Genomic DNA, 19,721 nt, shown 5'->3' on the forward strand with positions numbered 1-19,721 from the left:
TTTTATTCCATAAACGTAATATAAATACACATGTGTTGCACTCGTCTCACTATAAAACTATAAATCCAACAGTTCATAAAGCAAATATAAATTCAAAGGATGTTTGTCATAGTTTCAGTATCTGAGGTGTTTGACAAGACAACACACACCATCTATGAGCCCCTGGAAAGAGACGCAAATAATAATAAATGGACGACACAAGCGCTGAACATGACATGAGACTGTTAACGTTCTTGAAGTGAACAGAAATACATATTTGAAGCTGAATAAGGAGAAATGACAGCTTGGAGTGAAGGAACTGACATTTGTGGGAGACATCCTGAGCAGTGAAGGCATCAGAGCGGATCCCAGAAGAATCAACAATAGAGAATATGACGAGTTCAAAATGTAAGAAAGAGCTTTAATGGCAGGATTAACTACATGAGAAAATTATTAACTAATCGCTCAGAAACAAAGTAAAACAAATGACTGAAAAGAAAAGTGAATATTGAAGTATGATGACAGGAAACATGTTTATTTGTTAAAAAAGAAACAGACAGAAGATGTAATGTAAACAGCAAATGTTTGTCTGATATCAATGATGGACAGATATGTTGTTTGTGACTCTGGACAGTAGGGGGCGATGAGAGAAACAGAAAGAACGTGTTTAGATGTATGGAATACCAGAAATACACATTTATGCATGTATTTATCTCACAATAGCCATTTAATAGTATTTTCCCCTGGATGTGGTTATTTACAAACGCTTTATTATTCACTAATTGTGTCACTCATGGTATTCCATAGAATAGAGAATTAGGAAATACTCTTTATTTATCTGTTTTACAGTATTTCATATATTTTCTAACGTTTATTCCCCTTAATGTCTCTACATCCAAACATATATTACCTAATAATGACACACCTGGGGTGTATTTGACTATGATGGAAAGAAGCATTCTGGAAAATAACTGAAATACAGCATGAAGAAATAGATTAGAGTCTATCCCAGAGTTTAGGGGCGAGAGGCGGGGACATCCTGGAAAGGAGGCCAGTCTGTCTCAGGGAACACAAAGACACATACGGACTTATTTTCCCCAAGTTCTCAATCAATCTCTGTATATTTTTGGACTGTGGGAGGAAACCGGAGTGTCCGGAGTAAACCCACACAACACGAGGAGAACATACACACTCCACACATGAAGGTCATCCTCCCGACCTGGAAGCGAACCGACAACCTGGTGAAAGAGTTTCAGGTAGTTTGCTTTTTTAAAATATAATATACACGTATTTGGATATTGATTTAGACATTTACAGTGGAGAGAACAAGTATTTGATACATTTTTGAAGTTTTCTCTCTTACAAAGCATGTAGAGTCTGTCATTTGTATCAAAGGTTCAACTTTGAAGGACAGAATCTAAAACTAAAATGCAGAAAATCACAGTTGATGATTTTTAAATCATTAATTTCCATTGTATTGCATGACATTAGTATTTGATGGTCCATCAACCAGTAAGAATTTAGGCTCAGACCTGTTAGTTCTTCTTTAAGAAGCTGTTCTCCACTCATTACCTGCTTTAACTGCACCTGTTTGAACTCATCACCTGTAGAAAAGACACCTGTCCACACACTCCAACCTCTCCACAATGGCCAAGACCAGAGAGCTGTGCAAGGACATCAGGGATCCAACTGTAGACCTGCACAAGGCTGGGATGGACTACAGGACAATAGACCAGCAGCTCGGTGAGAAGAACAACTGTTGGTGCAATTATCAGAAAATGGAAGAAGTTCAAGACGACGGTCGATCTCCCTCGGTCTGGAAGCTCCATGCAAGATCTCTCCTCGTGGGGCATCAAGGATCATGAGGACAGTGAGGGATGAGCCCAGAACTACATGGCAGGACCTGGTCAGTGACCTGAGTAGAGCTGGGACCACAGTCTCAAAGAAAACCATCAGTAACACACTCCGCCGTCATGGATTAAAATCCTGCAGTGCATGACAACGACACCAAACACACAGCCAGGGCGACGAAGGAGTGGCTCCGTAGGAAGCATCTCAAGGTCCTGGAGTGGCCTAGCCAGTCTCCAGACCTGAATCCTATTGAACATCTTTGGAGAGAGCTGAAAGCCCGTGTTGCCCAGAGACAGCCCTGAAACCTGAAGGCTCTGGAGAAGGTCTGTATGGAGGAGTGGTGCAAACCTGCTGAAGAACTACAGAAAACTAAGGAATGAGGTTCATCTGAGGACTTAGAAATGGGACTCCCCTTAAAAGCAGATTCGTCATCATTGGTCGTCCATTACCGTCGACAGAATATGTTTTACAACAACAGAACCTGCAAGAATGGCTCCAGCAACAGTGTTGATGGTGGACTTTAGACATGTTTTTATCAGCTGCCAGACGCAGAGATGTTCCTCAGAGAAGAGTTTAGAAGTTGGTCAGTTCATCTGAGGAGTTCATGTTCATACTGTACAGAAATGAGAATCGAGGGGCGTGTTTGTCTGCGGCTCCTGGAATTGTGACTCATTTTATATCATATTTTTGCGAACTATAACCACAGAAAACAGCGACAAGACATCAACAGATTCTTCCAATTTATTTTTGAAACTTTTTTTCATCCACAATGTCATGGACTCGTCAGAAAACAGAAGCGTCGAGAGCAGGCGCAGCAAAGCCCCGGAGGCTAACATGAACGCCCGCTTAGCAGCCAACTTTTGCAGCCATGATGGACTCTCTAGAAGCAACATCTTCCTCAAAACTCTTCACTGGCTACTGTTCGCTCTGAGATCGCAGCAGTACAACGAGAAGTGAGCGAGTGCATTGAGCCGCTGAAAGAGAAGAAAACACCAGCAGACCCTCCTGGATCTACAACACGCTGCTAGGGATCATGGCGACGACCTCGGAGCTCCAGGCCTCCGTGAACACCTGACCGCAGGTGAAGCGACTGGAGGAGCAATAATATCCCACTGGTGGGACTGATGGACCGGGACAAACCATTCTTCTCTACCGGGGCAAACCATTCTTCAGCTCCTCTACCGGGGCAAACCATTCTTCATCTTCTCTACCGGGGCAAACCATTCTTCATCTTCTCTACCGGGGCAAACCATTCTTCATCTTCTCTACCGGGACAAACCATTCTTCATCATCTCTACCGGGGCAAACCATTCTTCATCATCTCTACCGGGACAAACCATTCTTCAGCTGCTCTACCGGGGCAAACCATTCTTCATCTTCTCTACCTGGGCAAACCAATCTTCGTCTTCTCTACCGGGACAAACCATTTTTCATCTTCTCTACCGGGGCAAACCATTCTTTGTCTTCTCTACCGGGGCAAACCATTCTTCGTCTTCTCTACCGGGGCAAACCATTCTTCATCTTCTCTACCGGGGGAAACCATTCTTCATCTTCTCTATCGGGACAAACCATACCGGGGCAAACCATTCTTCATCTTCTCTACCGGGGCAAACCATTCTTCATCTTCTATACCCGGGCAAACCATTCTTCATCTTCTATACCCGGGCAAACCATTCTTCATCTTCTCTACCGGGGCAAACCATTCTTCATCTTCTCTACCGGGGCAAACCATTCTTCATCTTCTCTATCTGGGCAAACCAATCTTCGTCTTCTCTACCGGGACAAACCATTTTTCATCTTCTCTACCGGGGCAAACCATTCTTTGTCTTCTCTACCGGGGCAAACCATTCTTCGTCTTCTCTACCGGGGCAAACCATTCTTCATCTTCTCTACCGGGGGAAACCATTCTTCATCTTCTCTATCGGGACAAACCATACCGGGGCAAACCATTCTTCATCTTCTCTACCGGGGCAAACCATTCTTCATCTTCTATACCCGGGCAAACCATTCTTCATCTTCTATACCCGGGCAAACCATTCTTCATCTCCTCTACCGGGGCAAACCATTTTTCATCTTCTCTACCGGGGCAAACCATTCTTCATCTCCTCTACCGGGACAAACCATTCTTCATCTTCTATACCCGGGCAAACCATTCTTCATCTTCTATACCCGGGCAAACCATTCTTCATCTCCTCTACCGGGGCAAACCATTCTTCGTCTTCTCTACCGGGGCAAACCATTCTTCATCTTCTCTACGGGGGCAAACCATTCTTCTTCTTCTCTACCGGGACAAACCATTCTTCTCTACCGGGGCAAACCATTCTTCATCTTCTCTACCGGGACAAACCATTCTTCATCTTCTCTACCGGGGCAAACCATTCTTCATCTTCTCTACGGGGGCAAACCATTCTTCATCTTCTCTACCGGGACAAACCATTCTTCGTCTTCTCTACCGGGACAAACCATTCTTCTCTACCGGGGCAAACCATTCTTCATCTTCTCTACCGGGACAAACCATTCTTCTCTACCAGGGCAAACCATTCTTCATCTTCTCTACCGGGACAAACCATTCTTCATCTTTTCTACCGGGACAAACCATTCTTCATCTTCTCTACCGGGACAAACCATTCTTCATCTTCTCTACTGGGGCAAACCATTCTTCATCTTCTCTACTGGGACAAACCATTCTTCATCTTCTCTAACGAGACAAACCATTCATCATCTTCTCTACCAGGGCAAACCATTCTACATCTTTTCTACCGGGACAAACCATTCTTCATCTTCTCTACCGGGACAAACCATTCTTCGTCTTCTCTACCGGGGCAAACCATTCTTCATCTTCTCTACCGGGGGAAACCATTCTTCATCTTCTCTACCGGGGGAAACCATTCTTCGTCTTCTCTACCGGGACAAACCATTCTTCATCTTCTCTACCGGGACAAACCATTCTTCATCTTCTCTACCGGGGCAAACCATTCTTCATCTTCTCTACCGGGACAAACCATTCTTCATCTTCTCTACCGGGGCAAACCATTCTTCATCTTCTCTACCGGGGCAAACCATTCTTCGTCTTCTCTACCGGGGCAAACCATTCTTCTCTACCGGGGCAAACCATTCTTCGTCTTCTCTACCGGGGCAAACCATTCTTCTCTACCGGGGCAAACCATTCTTCGTCTTCTCTACCGGGGCAAACCATTCTTCTCTACCGGGGCAAACCATTCTTCATCTTCTCTACCGTGGCAAACCATTCTTCATCTTCTCTACCAGACCATTCTTCATCTTCTCTACCAGGGCAAACCATTCTTCGTCTTCTATACCGGGGCAAACCATTCTTCATCTTCTCTACCGTGGCAAACCATTCTTCATCTTCTCTACCAGACCATTCTTCATCTTCTCTACCGGGGCAAACCATTCTTCGTCTTCTCTACCGGGGCAAACCATTCTTCGTCTTCTCTACCGGGGCAAACCACTCTTCATCTTCTCTACCTGGGCAAACCATTCTTCGTCTTCTCTACCGGGGCAAACCATTCTTCATCTCCTCTACCGGGACAACCCATACCGGGGCAAACTATTCTTCAGCTGCTCTACCGGGGCAAACCATTCTTCATCTTCTCTACCTGGGCAAACCATTCTTCGTCTTCTCTACCGGGGCAAACCATTCTTCATCTCCTCTACCGGGACAACCCATACCGGGGCAAACTATTCTTCATCTTCTCTACCGGGGCAAACCATTCTTCATCTTCTCTACCGGGGCAAACCATTCTTCATCTCCTCTACCGGGGCAAACCATTCTTCATCTTCTCTACCGGGGCAAACCATTCTTCATCTTCTATACCGGGACAAACCATTCTTCATCTTCTCTACCGGGGCAAACCATTCTTCATCTTCTCTACCGGAGCAAACCATTCTTCATCTTCTCTACCGGGACAACCCATACCGGGGCAAACCATTCTTCATCTTCTCTACCAGGGCAAACCATTCTTCATCTTCTCTACCGGGACAAACCATTCTTCATCTCCTCTACCGGGGCAAACCATTCTTCGTCTTCTCTACCGGGGCAAACCATTCTTCATCTTCTCTACCGGGGCAAACCATTCTTCATCTTCTCTACCGGGACAAACCATTCTTCATCTTCTCTACCGGGGCAAACCATTCTTCATCTCCTCTACCGGGGCAAACCATTCTTCATCTTCTCTACCGGGGCAAACCATTCTTCATCTTCTCTACCGGGACAAACCATTCTTCATCTCCTCTACCGGGGCAAACCATTCTTCATCTTCTCTACCGGGGCAAACCATTCTTCATCTTCTCTACCGGGGCAAACCACTCTTAATCTTCTCTACCGGGGCAAACCATTCTTCATCTTCTCTACCGGGGCAAACCATTCTTCATCTTCTCTACCGGGACAAACCATATCTGGGCAAACCATTCTTCATCTTCTCTCCCGGGGCAAACCATTCTTCATCTTCTCTACCGGAGCAAACCATTCTTCATCTTCTCTACCGGGACAACCCATACCGGGGCAAACCATTCTTCATCTTCTCTACCGGGGCAAACCATTCTTCATCTTCTCTACCGGGACAAACCATTCTTCATCTCCTCTACCGGGGCAAACCATTCTTCGTCTTCTCTACCGGGGCAAACCATTCTTCATCTTCTCTACCGGGGCAAACCACTCTTCATCTTCTCTACCGGGGCAAACCATTCTTCATCTTCTCTACCGGGGCAAACCATTCTTCATCTTCTCTACCGGGACAAACCATATCTGGACAAACCATTCTTCATCTTCTCTACCGGGGCAAACCATTCTTCATCTTCTCTACCGGAGCAAACCATTCTTCATCTTCTCTACCGGGACAACCCATACCGGGGCAAACCATTCTTCATCTTCTCTACCAGGGCAAACCATTCTTCATCTTCTCTACCGGGACAAACCATTCTTCATCTCCTCTACCGGGGCAAACCATTCTTCGTCTTCTCTACCGGGGCAAACCATTCTTCATCTTCTCTACCGGGGCAAACCATTCTTCATCTTCTCTACCGGGGCAAACCATTCTTAGTCTTCTCTACCGGGGCAAACCATTTTTCGTCTTCTCTACCGGGGCAAACCATTCTTCGTCTTCTCTACCGGGGCAAACCATTCTTCATCTTCCCTACCGGAACAAACCATTCTTCATCTTCTCTACCGGGACAAACCATTCTTCATCTTCTCTACCGGGACAAACCATTCTTCATCTTCTCTACCGGGACAAACCATTCTTCATCTTCTCTACTGGGGCAAACCATTCTTCATCTTCTCTACCGGGACAAACCATTCTTCATCTTCTCTACCGGGGCAAACCACTCTTCATCTTCTCTACCGGGGCAAACCACTCTTCATCTTCTCTACCGGGGCAAACCATTCTTCATCTTCTCTACCTGGGCAAACCATTCTTCATCTTCTCTACCTGGGCAAACCAATCTTCGTCTTCTCTACCGGGACAAACCATTTTTCATCTTCTCTACCGGGGCAAACCATTCTTCATCTTCTCTACCGGGGCAAACCATTCTTCATCTTCTCTACCGGGACAAACCATTCTTCATCTTCTCTACCGGGGGAAACCATTCTTCATCTTCTCTACCGGGACAAACCATTCTTCATCTTCTCTACCGGGGGAAACCATTCTTCGTCTTCTCTCCCTGGGCAAACCATTCTTCGTCTTCTCTACCGGGGCAAACCATTCTTCATCTTCTCTACCAGGGCAAACCATTCTGCATCTTCTCTAACGGGACAAACCATACCGGGGCAAACCATTCTTCATCTTCTCTACCGGGACAAACCATTCTTCATCTTCTCTACCGGGACAAACCATTCTTCATCTTCTCTACCGGGACAAACCATACCGGGGCAAACGATTCTTCATCTTCTCTACCGGGACAAACCATTCTTCATCTTCTCTACCGGGACAAACCATTCTTCATCTTCTCTACCGGGGGAAACCATTCTTCATCTTCTCTACCGGGGGAAACCATTCTTCATCTTCTCTACCGGGGCAAACCATTCTTCATCTTCTCTACCGGGACAAACCATTCTTCATCTTCTCTACCGGGACAAACCATTCTTTGTCTTCTCTCCCTGGGCAAACCATTCTTCGTCTTCTCTACCGGGGCAAACCATTCTTCATCTTCTCTACCGGGGCAAACCATTCTGCATCTTCTCTAACGGGACAAACCATACCGGGGCAAACCATTCTTCATCTTCTCTACCGGGACAAACCATTCTTCATCTTCTCTACCGGGACAAACCATTCTTCATCTTCTCTACCGGGACAAACCATACCGGGGCAAACCATTCTTCATCTTCTCTACCGGGACAAACCATTCTTCATCTTCTCTACCGGGACAAACCATTCTTCATCTTCTCTACCGGGGCAAACCATTCTTCATCTTCTCTACCGGGACAAACCATTCTTCATCTTCTCTACCGGGACAAACCATTCTTCATCTTCTCTACTGGGGCAAACCATTCTTCTTCTTCTCTACCGGGACAAACCATTCTTCATCTTCTCTACCGGGGCAAACCATTCTTCATCTTCTCTACCGGGGCAAACCATTCTTCATCTTCTCTACCTGGGCAAACCAATCTTCGTCTTCTCTACCGGGACAAACCATTCTTCATCTTCTCTACCGGGGCAAACCATTCTTCATCTTCTCTACCGGGGCAAACCATTCTTCATCTTCTCTACCGGGGGAAACCATTCTTCATCTTCTCTACCGGGACAAACCATTCTTCATCTTCTCTACCGGGGCAAACCATTCTTCATCTTCTCTACCGGGGGAAACCATTCTTCATCTTCTCTACCGGGGGAAACCATTCTTCATCTTCTCTACCGGGGCAAACCATTCTTCATCTTCTCTACCGGGACAAACCATTCTTCATCTTCTCTCCCTGGGCAAACCATTCTTCGTCTTCTCTACCGGGGCAAACCATTCTTCATCTTCTCTACCGGGGCAAACCATTCTGCATCTTCTCTAACGGGACAAACCATACCGGGGCAAACCATTCTTCATCTTCTCTACCGGGACAAACCATTCTTCATCTTCTCTACCGGGACAAACCATTCTTCATCTTCTCTACCGGGACAAACCATACTGGGGCAAACCATTCTTCATCTTCTCTACCGGGACAAACCATTCTTCATCTTCTCTACCGGGACAAACCATTCTTCATCTTCTGTACCGGGGGAAACCATTCTTCATCTTCTCTACCGGGACAAACCATTCTTCATCTTCTCTACCGGGGCAAACCATTCTTCATCTTCTCTACCGGGACAAACCATTTTTCATCTTCTCTACCGGGGCAAACCATTCTTCGTCTTCTCTACCGGGGCAAACCATTCTTCATCTTCTCTACCGGGGCAAACCATTCTTCATCTTTTCTACCGGGGCAAACCATTCTTCATCTTCTCTACCGGGGCAAACCATTCTTCATCTTCTCTACCGGGGGAAACCATTCTTCATCTTCTCTACCGGGGGAAACCATTCTTCATCTTCTCTACCGGGGCAAACCATTCTTCATCTTCTCTACCGGGTCAAACCATTCTTCATCTTCTCTACCGGGACAAACCATTCTTCGTCTTCTCTACCGGGGCAAACCATTCTTCATCTTCTCTACTGGGGCAAACCATTCTGCATCTTCTCTAACGGGACAAACCATACCGGGGCAAACCATTCTTCATCTTCTCTACCGGGACAAACCATTCTTCATCTTCTCTACCGGGACAAACCATACCGGGGCAAACCATTCTTCATCTTCTCTACCGGGACAAACCATTCTTCATCTTCTCTACCGGGACAAACCATTCTTCATCTTCTCTACCGGGGCAAACCATTCTTCATCTTCTCTACCTGGGCAAACCAATCTTCTTCTTCTCTACCGGGACAAACCATTCTTCATCTTCTCTACCGGGGCAAACCATTCTTCATCTTCTCTACCGGGACAAACCATTCTTCATCTTCTCTACCGGGACAAACCATTCTTCATCTTCTCTACCGGGGCAAACCATTCTTCATCTTCTCTACCTGGGCAAACCAATCTTCTTCTTCTCTACCGGGACAAACCATTCTTCATCTTCTCTACCGGGGCAAACCATTCTTCATCTTCTCTACCTGGGCAAACCAATCTTCGTCTTCTCTACCGGGACAAACCATTCTTCATCTTCTCTACCGGGGCAAACCATTCTTCATCTTCTCTACCGGGGCAAACCATTCTTCATCTTCTCTACCGGGGGAAACCATTCTTCATCTTCTCTACCGGGACAAACCATTCTTCATCTTCTCTACCGGGGCAAACCATTCTTCATCTTCTCTACCGGGGGAAACCATTCTTCATCTTCTCTACCGGGGGAAACCATTCTTCATCTTCTCTACCGGGGCAAACCATTCTTCATCTTCTCTACCGGGACAAACCATTCTTCATCTTCTCTCCCTGGGCAAACCATTCTTCATCTTCTCTACCGGGGCAAACCATTCTGCATCTTTTCTAACGGGACAAACCATACCGGGGCAAACCATTCTTCATCTTCTCTACCGGGACAAACCATTCTTCATCTTCTCTACCGGGACAAACCATTCTTCATCTTCTCTACCGGGACAAACCATACCGGGGCAAACCATTCTTCATCTTCTCTACCGGGACAAACCATTCTTCATCTTCTCTACCGGGACAAACCATTCTTCATCTTCTGTACCGGGGGAAACCATTCTTCATCTTCTCTACCGGGGGAAACCATTCTTCATCTTCTCTACCGGGGCAAACCATTCTTCATCTTCTCTACCGGGACAAACCATTCTTCATCTTCTCTACCGGGACAAACCATTCTTCGTCTTCTCTCCCTGGGCAAACCATTCTTCGTCTTCTCTACCGGGGCAAACCATTCTTCATCTTCTCTACCGGGGCAAACCATTCTTCATCTTCTCTACCGGGGCAAACCATTCTTCATTTTCTCTACCGGGACAAACCATTCTTCATCTTCTCTACCGGGGCAAACCATTCTTCATCTTCTCTACCGGGGCAAACCATTCTTCATCTTCTCTACCGGGGCAAACCATTCTTCATCTTCTCTACTGGGGCAAACCATTCTTCATCCTCGCGGACTATCCACCCGTTGCTAGGAGACGAGCAGCATCACGGAGGTGAAGCTCTGCACTCTTGCATCAAGTTTGTTCTTCAGGCGGTTCTCAGGATCACAACATCTGATGTGATAACGCATCGTTTCCAGGACCAGCAGCTGCATCTGACTTCGTTAAGAAACACCTGAAGAAGGTGGTGGATCCAAACACTTAAGTCGTTGTGGGGGAGCAAATATTCTGATTTGAATGTTGACAACAAGAAGTTCTCAGAGTGAGTTGTTGTCTATAAAGTTTTTGTGTTAAATATATCTTGTTTATATAGATTATCATTATCACATAAATATATATATACATGTATATTTATTTATTGTTGCGTCAAGTTTTGTTTGTTCAAGAGGTGTGAGACTAATATTTACTTGTGTTATTGTCACAATCCAGTTAGGAGCAGCAGTTTGTAGTGGAGGGTATGAAAGCTGCCAAGAGAGTGTGTTTGTTAGGGTTTGGGCGTGTCTCGTTTGGGGGTCACTTCTGCCAAGGAGGGTGGGTTTTGGGTTATGTTGTTTTAAGGGATTGTTTTTGTTCTGTGTTTGATATTCATGCCTGGTCCGCCATCAGTGCGCATCTTCACCACTTTGTGTGCTTATTTATCTTTATTATTTCCTGTCTTTCAAGCATTATGCATAACTTTCTTCAGACATAATGGCATCTAACAGGACAGTAGAAACTCTGGGTGAGTTAAAATTTTGCAGCTGGAATTGCAAAGGCCTCCACAATCCCATCAAGCGCAGTAAGGTGCTACACCATCTTAAACATCTAGGAGCAAAAATTGTCTATTTACAAGAGACTCATCTTAAAAATTCAGACCAAAGAAAGCTGAAGTGCAGTTGGATTGGTCAGAATTATCATCTTCATTCCACGGCAAGTCCAGGGGAGTGACTCTTCTGTGGCACAAATCAGTCCCCTTTGAATGCACAAGAACAATCACGGATCCAAACGGGCGTTATCTTGTTGTTGTTGGGAAACTGTGCCACACTCCAGTCATGCTCATCAATGTATGGTCCAAACTGGGATGACGAGGGCTTCTTTAAATCCTTATTCTTACCAGACATATCTTCGCACCTCCCTACATTTGGAGACTTTAATTGCTGGCTAGACCCAAAACTCGATCGCTCTTCTAGTCGAAGTTGTTTACCCTCACGGTCGGCCAAAACTATCCAAATGTTTAAGGAGCAATTTTCAGTAATTGACCCTTGGCGATATCAAAATCCCACCGCTAAAGCCTATTCATTCTTCTCAAATGTCCACCACACTTTCACACGTATAGATTATTTTCTTGTTGACAACCGATTTCTGCCTGAGATAAAATCCACCACATATGAAGCAATTGTTATTTCAGATCATGCTCCGGTCACTATGACAATACATTGTGTAGATATGAATAACAGCCGCACTCCATGATGTTTATCAACCGTCTTTTGTCAAATGACGACTTTGTTAAATCTATATCAAAACAAATTTCTTTCTTAGTGTCAACAAGACCCCGGCAGTGTCAGCTTCACTGCTATGGGAAACTCTCAAGGCCTATATTAGAGGTGAAATAATCTCATACACTAACTACGAGAGAAGATTAAAAAACACTAAAATTAAAGTATTAACGAAACGCATCAGTCAGCTGGACTTGATCTACGCATCCTCCCCGTCACCTGACCTCTATAAGGAGCCTTTCCCTAAAAACTGAATTTGAACTATTATATATATATAGATTCAACTGTTACGATCATGGTGATAAGGCCAGTAAATTATTAGATTATCAGTTACGACAGATTTCAGCCTCACAACAAACAACTCAAATTCAAACTTCTGGAATAGCAACTGATCATAAAAAGATAAACAATGAGTTCAGAGACTTCTACAAAAATCTGTACAAGTCAGCGAATAAGGAAGATATTTCAGATTAAAAAAAAAAAATTTGACAATACAGTTGACTGTCACCTCAGGAACATCTTTCCTTTTATTTCTTGTTTATTTTAAATGCTTGTTTAGATTGACAATGTTATTATCTACAGGATGTGGGGTGGGGGGTGTATGTGCGGACCAGGCATGTTTTGTTTTTGTTGTTTTGTTTTTATTTATTTTGTTTTGTTTTAGTTCTTTTTATCTTTTCTGTTAATTATACAAGTATGTATCTTTACGTCTTTTCATTTTCTTTATGAATATACTGTATATGTTTGAGTGTGTGTGGATATATATGTATACTTTTATTTTTACAGCGGCAGAAATGTTATTTCTCTTCTTCTGATGGACATTTTCTTCATTCATATTTTTTTGTATTTTCTGTGTATCATTCCATTTACGCTGTTGAGCTGTACTGGTTGTTTTATGTAAAAAGTCAATAAACAAATATCTTAAAAAAAAAAATATATATATATACATGTATCAAGACATTCAGCATAAATGAAATGAAGTGAACAATGAAAGGACGTTAAAAACAAAATAAATAATCAACAAAATGAAATAATCAGAACCAGAATCAGAATCAGAAAACCTTTATTAGTCCCGCGAGGGGAAATTCGGTTTAACAACAGCAAGAGAAATAAAAACACCCAGAAATAAAAACGAGAAAGAAAATCTAAATAGAATAAAAGATAAATCTGCGCTATATAATATATACACAATCATATTTACATAAATAACAAGAGGTGCAGTTAAATAGTTATCTTGGTGTGTTCTTGTTGTGGAGCCTGATGGCAGCAGGGAGGAAAGACCTGCGGTACCTCTCCCTCACACACCGGGGATGGAGCATCCTATCACTGATGGAGCTCCTCAATGCCCTCAGTGTGTGCTGGAGAGGGTGAGACAAGTTCCTCCTCATGGAGCCCAGCTTGCTCCGCATCCTCCCTCCAGTCACTTCCTCCACAGGATCCAGGGGGCGCCCTAGGACGTAACCGGCCTTCTTAATAAGGCTGTCCAGTTTAGCCCTATCCTTTGCTGTCATGCTGCTCCCCCAGCAGACCACACCGTTGAAGATGGCAGAGGCCACTACTGAGTCATAGAATGACTTCAGGAGTGGCCCCCGGACACCAAACGACGTCAAACTCCGGAGCAGGTAGAGTCTACTCCGCCCTTTTTTATAAAGAGCAGCAGTGTTATCCACCCAGTCCAGGCGGTTGTTGAGGTGAACACCCAGGAACTTGTAAGACGTGACAATCTCAATGTCCTGTCCCTGGATGTTCAGTGGTGAGGGGGAGATGGAGGGACACCGCCGGAAATCCACAATCAACTCCTTAGTTTTGCTGGAGTTGATCTGAAGGTGGTTTTCCAGGCACCAGTCAACAAAGTCCTGGACAAGTCCCCGGTACGGCCCGTCATCCCCGTCCCTAATGAGGCCGACGATGGCGGAGTCGTCCGAGAACTTCTGCAGGTGACTGGTGGGAGACAGGTGTTGGAAGTCTGCAGTGTACAGTGAAAAGAGGAACGGTGCTAACACTGTTCCCTGGGGGACCCCTACACTGCACAGTACAGTCCTCGAAACACCATCCTGTGAGGTGAGTGTCCGCTCCAGACAGCTCCAGCTTGTCCCTCAGGATGTCTGACCTGATGGTATTGAAAGCACTGCTTAGATCCAGGAAAAGGATCCTCACAGTGCTTCCAGGCGACTCCAGGTGAGAAAGAGCTCGGTGGAGAAGGAAGATGATGGCGTCCTCCACGCCGATGTCAGGTTGGTAGGCAAACTGCAACGGATCCATGGAGGAGCGCACCAGAGGACTCAGCTAATTAAGGACCAGCCGCTCCAGAGCCTTCATAAGGTGGGATGTCAAGGCCACAGGTCTGTAGCAGCTGGGATCCTTAGGGTGCTGAGTCTTTTTTATCTTTTTTAAGTCAGTTTTATCTTGATCTTTAAAATATATACTTTATTGAATATTGTTTTGATTGTTTAAGCGCTTTGTGACCCTGGTCTGGAAAAGTGCTATATAAATACAAATTACTTACTTACTTACTTACTATACTGCTTCAAGACTACACCTGATGGGCTTCATTGAATCAGACAGAAGCAGCAGCTACTCTTACTTTCACTCACTGTGGACATGCACACCAGTCAATTTATTTTGGGCTTAATGTAACAACTAACATATCATCATTACTGAACTTCACGGTTCCATGATGTCCAAAGATTTGTTTATTGGGAGAAACTTCTCAGCTCCCCCTACTAAGAAAAACACAGACCATATTGTTAACTTGTCTAAATAAATAAATATAGCCAAGACAACAATCCGCTGAGAAGTGAACCTTTGGAAGCCAGAACTTTGGACCGGTGCAGGCTCAGCATCATAGATAAGTATTTTATGAAGTATATATAAATGAATAATCTACAGTAATCCAAGACAAGGACAAACCAGGACAGTACAGAACAAACATCAGTCACAGCAATAACATCAACAGTTACCATGATTGACCACCATTTCTGCTATCAACACCATCAAAATCAGCAGTGACCGACCACCATTTCTACTATCAATACCATCAAAATAAGCAGTGACCGACCACCATTTCTACTATCAACACCATCAAAATCAGCAGTGACCGACCACCATTTCTGCTATCAACACCATCAAAATCAGCAGTGACCGACCACCATTTCTACTATCAACACCATCAAAATCAGCAGTGACCGACCATCATTTATACTATCAACACCATCAAAATCAGCAGTGACCGACCACCATTTCTGCTATCAACACCATCAAAATCAGCAGTGACCGAACACCATTTCTACTATCAACACCATCAAAATCAGCAGTGAACGACCATTATTTCTACTATCAACACCTTCAAATTCAGCAGTGACCGACCACCATTTCTACTATCAACACCATCAAAATCAGCAGTGACCGACCACCCTTTCTACTATCAAAACCATCAAAATCAGAAGTGACCGACCACCATTTCTACTGTCAACACCATCAAAATCAGCAGTGACTGACCATCATTTCTACTATCAACACCTTCAAAATCAGCAGTGACCGACCATCATTTCTACTATCAACACCTTCAAAATCAGCAGTGACCGACCACCATTTCTACTATCAACACCATTAAAATCAGCAGTGACCGACCACAATTTCAACTATCAACACCATCAAAATCAGCAGTGACCGACCATCATTTCTACTATCAACACCATCAAAATTAGCAATGAACGACCACCATTTCTACTATCAACACCATCAAAATCAGCAGTGACCCACCACCATTTCAACTATCAACACCATCAAAATCAGCAGTGACCGACCACCATTTCTACTATCAACACCATAAAAATCAGCAGTGACCGACCACCATTTCTATTATCAACACCATCAAAATCAGCATTGACCGAACACCATTTCTACTATCAACACCATCAAAATCAGCAGTGACCGACCATTATTTCTACTATCAACACCTTCAAAATCAGCAGTGACCGACCATCATTTCTACTATCAACACCATCAAAATCAGCAGTGACCGACCATCATTTCTACTATCAACAGCATCAAAATTAGCAATGAACGACCACCATTTCTACTATCAACACCATCAAAATCAGCAGTGACCGACCACCATTTCTACTATCAACACCATCAAAATCAGCAATGACCGACCACCATTTATACTATCGACACCATCAAAATCAGCAGTGACCAACCATCATTTCTACTATCAACACCTTCAAAATCAGCAGTGACCGACCATCATTTCTACTATCAACACCATCAAAATCAGCAGTGACCGACCATCATTTCTACTATCAACACCATCAAAATCAGCAGTGACCGACCGCCATTTCTACTATCAACACATTCAAAATCAGCAGTGACCGACCATCATTTCTACTATCAACACCATCAAAATCAGCATTGACCGACCACCATTTCTACTATCAACACCATCAAAATCAGCAGTGACCGACCACCATTTCTACTATCAACACCATCAAAATCAGCAGTGACCGACCACCATTTCTACTATCAACACCATCAAAATCAGCAGTGACCGACCATCATTTCTACTATCAACACCATCAAAATCAGCAGTGACCGACCACCATTTCTACTATCAACACCATCAAAATCAGCAGTGACCGACCACCATTTCTACTATCAACACCATCAAAATCAGCAGTGACCGACCATCATTTCTACTATCAACACCATCAAAATCAGCAGTGACCGACCACCATATCTACTATCAACACCATCAAAATCAGCTCCTTTCAGGCACAGTGAAAAAACTTGTTTCTGAGACAAGTTAGTCTTGGTGATCCATCATACGTGTTCATGTAGCTGAATAACCAATGGCTGATGACTCTCAGTCCGAAAAAGTTTCTCAGCCCACATCCATTACTGTCCAGAAGAGGGCTGGTTTTAAAGGCGCCACCCATAGGCAACTCATCTCCAAAACCTTTAGGTGGCACCTTCAACCTGTGATCAAGCCCCATCTCAAAACTGATCCTGAGCCCACATGTCTTATCGGTAGTGCTGTGACCCCGACAGGTTCCAGGATGGCGAGAAAACCCGTTGATAATGGTTCCATAATGCATCATTTCCATGACACGCTGAAAAAAAAAAGGGAGGCCAAACATGGGACCAGCTGCCCTCATCGCCCTTATAGGGAAGCAAACAGACTCTGGTCAATGTTGCCACGATTAGCCTTTATATTCTTACCTCATCAAGATGAAATCTGTCGGCGCAGATCGGTCAACACATAAGTGGAATCCAACACAGCTGATTGAGTTGGTCATGCGGCCGATCTTCCTCTCCCTCTGTGTTTGATGATCTACTCACTCCTTTAAGAAACATCTTTTTGGCTAAAAGATCCAAAGTCTGACCCTCCCTGGCTTGAGACAGAACAAGCTCATTGTAACAACCTACTGCTATCAGATCCTACATTTACCACTCGAACCTTTAAAAATCACCAATGTTTTAAAACTCTGACCATAAACACAACCTTAAAGGCTTGTTTGAGAACCTTAAAAATCACAAACTCACAAACTCACAAAAAAATAGCCCCTTCAATCCGCTCACCCATCTGGCTGAACCCAGATCTCACTATCAACAAAAAAATGATTAACTTCAGCAGCTGGAAGGAAAAGGTTGTTACACACTTGCACCATATTGTACGACAAAAACTCGCTCATAGGCTTCTCTGAACTTGACAAATTCACACTTTTTAGAATATATGCAAATGCATTCTACAATTTTACCAATAATTACAAAAAATGTATCGTCAGAAGATTCCATTCCAGTGAATAAAATACTACACATCCCCAGTACAAAGACAATAATATCCAAAATATATTGGGTACTGAACCAGGCAGACACTTCTATGTGCATACCAACCTCAGAATGGAGTCTTATATGTAACAACGTTTTCATTAAGAATACAAAAAAAAACATTTACAGCTTATCCAATGTAAGAATATTCATCGAACTCACTATACTTAATATATATATATTATATATATATATTATATATATACACAAACTCTGGTGATTGCTCATGATGATAAGGTTCCAGGGTTGAGTCAGTACTTGGGTGACTTAGGTCACTCTGTCAAACTGAGCCTGAGAAACCTGGGTGTTGTATTTGATAAAGACATGTCTCTAGTTCAACACTGCAGAAAACTGACCAGAAACTGTTTCCTTCAACTGAGAAAAATCTCTAAACTTAGGAAAATGTTGTCGGAACATGATCTGGAGCTTATAATACATGCGTTTGTTTCTTCTCGTCTGGACTATTGTAACAGTTTGTTTTCATGTCTTAACAAGAAGGATGTGTCTCGCCTGCAGTTGATTCAGAACTCTGCAGCGAGAATTCTAACTCGCTCTAGTAGAAGAACTCACATTTCTCCGATCCTTAAAACTCTTCACTGGCTTCCAGTTTCTTTCAGGATCAACTTTAAAATTCTGGTTCATACTTTCAGATCTATTCATGGTCAGGCTCCTCCTTACATCACTGATCTGATCCAGCCTTACACCCCAGCTCGGGCTCTGAGGTCTGTGGATCAGAATCTACTTATGGTTCCACGCACACGGTCCAGGACCAGAGGAGAGAAATCTTTTCAGACTGTTGCTCCTAAGCTTTGCAACAATCTTCCTCTCTCTTTGCGCTTGATGGATCTACTGACTCCTTTAAGAAACATCTTAAGACGTTTCTATTTGTTCAGGCTTTTCCTTGATTTTCTGGAACTCCTGTGTTGTTCTCAGTATTATCTTGATCTTTAAAGTATATACTTTATTGAATATTGTTTTGATTGTTTAAGCGCTTTGTGACCCTGGTCTGGAAAAGTGCTATACAAATAAAAATTACTTACTTACTTACTTACTATACTGCTTCAAGACTACACCTTATGGGCTTCATTGAATCAGACAGAAGCAGCAGCTACTTTTACTTTCACTCACTGTGGACATGAACACCAGTCAATTTATTTTGGGCTTAATGTAACAACTAACATATCATCATTACTGAACTTCACGGTTCCATGATGTCCAAAGATTTGTATATTGGGAGAAACTTCTCAGCTCCCCCTACTAAGAAAAACACAGACCATATTGTTAACTTGTCTAAATAAATAAATATAGCCAAGACAACAATCCGCTGAGAAGTGAACCTTTGGAAACCAGAACTTTGGACTGGTGCAGGCTCAGCGTCATAGATAAGCGTTTTATGAAGTATATATAAATGAATAATCTACAGTAATCCAAGACAAGGACAAACCAGGACAGTACAGAACAAACATC

Source organism: Callionymus lyra, chromosome 2 (genome assembly GCF_982586985.1).
Source record: "Callionymus lyra chromosome 2, fCalLyr1.hap1.1, whole genome shotgun sequence".
Taxonomy (NCBI): Eukaryota; Metazoa; Chordata; class Actinopteri; order Syngnathiformes; family Callionymidae; genus Callionymus; species Callionymus lyra.